The sequence below is a fragment of the Sinocyclocheilus rhinocerous genome, unplaced genomic scaffold (genome assembly GCF_001515625.1).
Source record: "Sinocyclocheilus rhinocerous isolate Xijiao unplaced genomic scaffold, SAMN03320098_v1.1 scaffold54, whole genome shotgun sequence".
NCBI lineage: Eukaryota > Metazoa > Chordata > Actinopteri > Cypriniformes > Cyprinidae > Sinocyclocheilus > Sinocyclocheilus rhinocerous.
This window is the reverse complement of record NW_015647078.1, coordinates 362,993-369,169: the sequence shown is the minus strand read 5'-3', so window position 1 is coordinate 369,169 and position 6,177 is coordinate 362,993. Positions and strand designations below refer to the sequence as shown.

Sequence of the window (6,177 nt, the reverse complement as noted above, 5' to 3'; positions counted from 1 at the left end):
TCATAACTCTTGTTCTGAAACATTTAAGGAAAATTCACTGCTTCTTTATGTATCTGAGTTTCACAGTCAAAAAAAAAAAAATCTGTCAAAGGATGTTTTGGTTGTAGTTTTTGAGTCGCAATTACTAGTCTGTGGCAGCATTGAAAAGAACAGTGAGAAACCCATTTTATGTGCAAATGGGTTTGAGAACCATACATAAAGGCAAAGGAAGTACAAATAGCAATAAATACTAGCAATAAATGGTCCAAACTGATTTCCAAAATAATAGAAACAGATGTTTTCTGATTTTTACATGAATGTTTAGTGTTTTTTTAAGTGTAAATTTTTGACAAATTGCATGGAAACTCATGTGTATCTAATTTACCTGCAACACAAACGTTGTATCCAGTACATAAAATGAGAGTTAAAATGTTCCCCTAATACATTCTGTCTAGCCCAGTACTGCCCATTGCAGGTAAAAAAAAACAAAAAAAAACAGACTGCCCTTCTCCGTATCAGCCCAAAACCCTTCCATTCTTACTGAGTGTGCACTGTAAACAATTGCCAAGAATTTACAGGATTAAAGAGTATTATTTTACAGTAAATTACTGTAGTCAGAATTTACAGTGAAATCAATGCATGTTGGGTCATTTTCTTACAAATGACTGTATGACCAGTAGAATAATGCTAACATCACAGTAATTTACTGCTTTTGTTTTAAAAGGGTCATCGGATGCCAATTTTCCACACGTTGATATGATTCTTTAGGGTCTTAATGAAAAGTCTGTAACATAGTTTGGTTAAAATTTCTCAATGTAAAAAACACAAAAAACACCTTTTTTACCCTGTCAAAAACAGCTCTTTTCAGATCAAGCCGTTTTTGTAGTTAAATGTTAAATTAGCACATTATTAGGAAAGGCGATTTGCAAAGATTCATTACAAAACATTATACTCACTTCTTCTGTAGATGAGGCTGGATCATGAATGATTCGCGCGAACATAGAATCATTTATGTAGATCGGGGGCGCATTCCCTTCAGAAACAAATGTAATCCACTGCGGGTTCAGTGGCTCAGATGTCGGGAGTAAATGACGACTGCTATGTTCATTATTACATCCAACAACAGAACACCTCAATCGCTTAGGAGTCATTATTGTCTACATCTGCTCCGGCGGTGAAACAATGGCAGATTGATGACAGCTCACTCAGGGCGGGTCTAAGGTAAGACACCAGTCCAGTCTGTGCTGAAACGCTACTGTCAATCAAACTATCGTGGGAGGGGCCTGTCTGTGTGACGTCACACAGACAGGCATCTGAGATCGGCTCGATTTGAGAAAGGGGAAAACATTTAACCAGATTAAAAAAAAAACACTGGGTGGATTTTTATCATTATAGGGTGGTTGTGTACACACACTGTCAACACACATTTCAGTTCAAACAACTTGTAAAAGTGCATGTAGCATCCTATGACCCCTTTAAATATAAGTAACTTTGCAACTGCATGTCAACTAATTCTCATTAATTTGCAACTGCATGTCTAGTAACTCTCAGAGTAGCCTGGTTAGGTTTAGGGTTTGTAGAATACGTTGAAATAGTCAGTATGTTGTGGACCCATCAAAATAAAGTGACAGCATATATTGAGCAGACAGTTTACTAATACTCTAATGACTGCTAGTTGACATGTAGTTGCAGTTACTTACTGTTAGTAGAATTTCTAAAGTGGACTATCAAAATAAAGTGTTATCGAATCTTGTTTCAACTATTTTCAGTGAACCCAATTTGGAGGTGTTTGTTGTTGTATGTTTATTTGGTAAAGGAATGATCTGGACTAAAGACAACTTGAAGCAATATTTCACCCAAACATTTCGTTATCATTTGCTCGCCCTTGTGTTTTTCCTGTTGACTGATATTTTTTTTTTCTGTGCAACACAAAAAGATTTTTTTTTTTTTTTGAAGCAAAAGCAGACCAAATTACTTTTTATATTACATTTTGACACAACATACTGATAGTGACCATTTCTAAACACAACTTTAGGTCAGTGCTTAATCTTGCACTTGCTAACTGACTATTCGGTTCACAGTACCAGAAAACATTATTTGAACCGCATGAATACAGCTCTCGTAACTTGGCTCTGTATTTCCCAAATTCTACCCAATACATAAACTTAACAACTACCTTACTAACTATTAATAAACAGCAAACTAAGAGTTTAAAGTCCTAGTTAATGGTTTGTTAATGGCGAGAATTGGACTTTAAAATAAAGTGTGACCAAATATTCAATTTGTTTGTTGACTTATCTAACATGTTTTTGACTTCATGACTTATCAAGAACATGTTCTTCTTCTTCCACCTGACACGCATCACTATCCTTGAAAAATTATGTTTAAGATTCAAGTGTCATATTCTCATGTGTTAAAATAATTTGATCTACTCTAGTTTTTTTCTTCTTTTCTTAATGCTCCTTTGTATCTAATGATACTATAGCTTAGTCTGACGTGTCCCAACAGTACTTCCGTTTTCCATTGCATGCTTCTAATATTAAATGCTTTGCTTCTGTTCTAATGAGTTTAATATTGCTTTTTGGATCTTCCAGCCTTAATGATTTTTGGTCATTTTTTCTGCTTCTTCATTTCCCTGAATTCCAGCATGTGCTTTCACCCACATAAAATGAGTTAATATTCCAAGCTGCCTTAAACTCTAACATAATCATAATTTCTGTTAAGACTTCACTTAGATTTGAAATTATTTTAAACTCCACCACTGAATCAGAACAAATTATAACTTCATTTGGCCTCACTTTATGAACCCAACCTAGCGGCATTTGAAACTCTATAATAATATTTAATAATATTTCAATAATAATATTGAAAATGAACTACAAATGAGCCCAACTGAAGGAAACTGTCTGCTTTAACTCTTGTCCATTTGATTTGTTTCCCAGACTTTGCTCTCGTCAGGTGTTTTTGAAGTGGTGGGTGTGAGAGCGACTCTGATCTGTACGATGGATATTTTGAACGTTGTGTTTAAGATCAGGTGAGAAACACCTTGCACAGCCTCTTAGACCTGATTTCTGTGTTGCTGCTCTGGTCATATTTATTTATTTAAATTCTGTATTTCGTATTGTTACCCTACACTAATGTTATGTTATTGTTATTATACTGAAAACGTTTTCTGAACGTTATATATGAAACAGATTATTAGAGTACGTACAAGAAAAAAGTATTCTGTACTATGTCTTTCTACTTCAAAATGACATTTAATTTAATTAGACATTCTTTGCAAATATTTGAGCTCAAATACATATATAAATTTAGATGGAAATTCCAAAGTGCAGGCAGCGAGGAAAGTGTGTAGTATGTTACACCCGCCACAGCCCCCCGCCTCCCCTCACTCCAGCGTGGGGTGGTAATTGATTCTCCTCATGCCATTAGTCTTTGAGACAGAGATGCACCAACAAGGGAGGGTGCTGTCACTTAGAGCCGAGAACGGTGGCCAGTTTGCACACACACATTCTCACGCAATACAAAACTAACGCACACACATACACACCTATTACTTTTGTCCACCAAGGTCTAGGAAATCAAGGGCAAAGTATAGATACACAAGCAAAATGAATGCACACACAAACGCAATTTCATAAAAGAGAAAACTGTATTATTCATATTTTTAATGCAAGAAGACATTGAAGCATATCATGTCTGCCGAGTTGACATTACCAGTAGCCACTGTGACCCAATTTTCCAACATGTACTGTATACACACACACGTGCAATATATATCTGCCTGACATCCATGTTAACTGTGGGTATGCAAGTATCTCAGACAGCACACCTGTGTCACGGTTTGGCAAGGGAGGACCCAGATGCAGAATGAACAGGGATAAGTTTATTAACAAAATTGGGAACACAAAAGGACGAGGCAGGAAGATAGTCCAAACAAAAGGGCAGGGCACATGACAGGAGAACAGGCTGGTCGGGGATGGGGTAGCTCCAGACTCTGTGACTATGGAGACTAGGTAGCAGCTCAAGGAACCACAGGCTTGGCACTGGGGGAAGTAAATCTTGAGGCACCAGAATAGGGTATCACGATATTAGATTTTTCACACCACAGTTATTGTGGCCAAAATAATTCACGATATCGATAGAATCAAGCTATCTATAGAAAACTTTGGGAATAAGCCAAATAAATTTTTACTTTGTTGATTTAGTTTTTCTTTTTAACCAATTAACATAAGGATACTGATAAGGGTGCAAGCATTTTCACTTCTTCAGGTTACAGCTTCCCTGAGACTCTGACTGCGTCTTCTTCGAAGCTCCCTATGAAATAACAAGAGAGAAAATACGGTCAAGTTCAACAGTATGAGGAATAAATATTAACATCAAAACTGATACTTTATCCTGTTAACTTGCGAACCCATATTTTAATCTCTTTAACCTATAATTGCGCCGGCGCCAATGAAGTCATGCAGTTAATGCCCTTCATTCATTATAAATTCAGTATTAATGTGTGTCTAGAACGGCAGCAGATGAAGCATTAAGTGCATGGCACTGCGACCAACTTAACATTTTACAGAGTTTAATGTAGCAATGTGGTCGCTCAGTTTTTCTAGATTTGTTTTAATCATGTAATAGATTTGAACAAAGAAATGAAGTGCTATGCACATGTATTGGCCGTGACTTGATTGCAAATACAAATATTAGACGAGTAAAGAATGCGGTACTTATTAAAATAATCACCCCTTTATTTAAATATATGAACACCGGAAACCGCTGTTAACAGGTTAATGTAATGTTTCCCATTCCATGACTAGTAAAATAATGGCAACTTACTGTCTGTATAATATTGAACATGGTTTTCTCGGAGTAGCGCGGCCACACGCTGTGTTGTCTTGTTTGACATGTGTCAGCGTTAAGGTGCAATACTGCCACCTGGGAGGTCAGCCAGCTACTGGCGCTGGAGTAGGCTATTTGCTGTGTTATCATAAGTGTCCTGTTCATTTTAAATATTGTGGTTATCGCCAATAACTGTATATAAATCACACCCTAAATTAACACGATATTGATATTTCATGATTTGATTATCACGGTTATCGTCAATACCGGTATATCATGACACCCCTACACCAGAATGTCCATCAGGTCAGAAGAATCAGCGACCAGGGAGGACTCAGGAAGCAGGGCAGGAACCAACACGATAGACACACACAAAGACAAGACAACAGGAGAGACAGATCAAAAGTAAAAACTTTTGAAGCAATGACTAAGAAGAATAACCAAGAAATAAAACCAAAGTAATAAAATAAATACTAGAACTTATGAAAACAAAAGGAGAACAATAGGAAAGAGCTAGAAATACCAATAAACCGCAACCTTGCTGAAAACTAGAAAGAAAAGAAAAAGGACAAAATCAAAAGGTTCAAGAACTTTAAAAAAAAAAAAAAGAACTAAACCACAAAGACTGAAACTAGACTATAGACTAAACACGGTAACAAATAAAGACTAGAATTTAACAAGAGGGAAAAAACTAAACTAGACTTTATGCAAGAGGGAGGACTCAGGAAGCAGGGCAGGAACCAACATGATAGACACACACAAAGACAAGACAACAGGAGAGACAGATCAAAAGTAAAAACTTTTGAAGCAATGACTAAGAAGAATAACCAAGAAATAAAACCAAAGTAATAAAATAAATACTAGAACTTATGAAAACAAAAGGAGAACAATAGGAAAGAGCTAGAAATGACTAGAAATACCAATAAACCGCAACCTTGCTGAAAACTAGAAAGAAAAGAAAAAGGACAAAATCAAAAGGTTCAAGAACTTTAAAAAAAAAAAAAAGAACTAAACCACAAAGACTGAAACTAGACTATAGACTAAACACGGTAACAAATAAAGACTAGAATTTAACAAGAGGGAAAAAACTAAACTAGACTTTATGCAAGATACTGAATAGCAAGCTTTAACAAAGCTAAGGACACAAGCAAAGAGAAGGCACACACACAAAACAAACCAGCAAAGACAAGAGGAAAGTGAGCACAATATAAAGGGAGAAGAGCACACGAGGATCAGGTGAACACAATTGGACAAACGAGGACTAAACAAGGGGGCGTGGTGATTGAAAACGAGGAGGCAGGACAAGAGGAGCACATGGCCAACACAAACAAAGACACAGCCATGTGCTCAGGCACAAAATAAACA

General features: G+C 36.4%; 1 long non-coding RNA gene across 1 annotated transcript; it reads right to left on the bottom strand.

The window, feature by feature from the left end:
* Positions 1-3,752: 3,752 nt before the first annotated feature.
* On the bottom strand, positions 3,753-4,945 carry LOC107708708 (uncharacterized). The gene is made up of 3 exons (XR_001636394.1): positions 4,810-4,945; positions 4,220-4,296; positions 3,753-3,991 (listed from the first exon to the last, which is right to left on the bottom strand). It is a non-coding gene; the product is annotated as an uncharacterized LOC107708708 (long non-coding RNA).
* Positions 4,946-6,177: the final 1,232 nt, after the last annotated feature.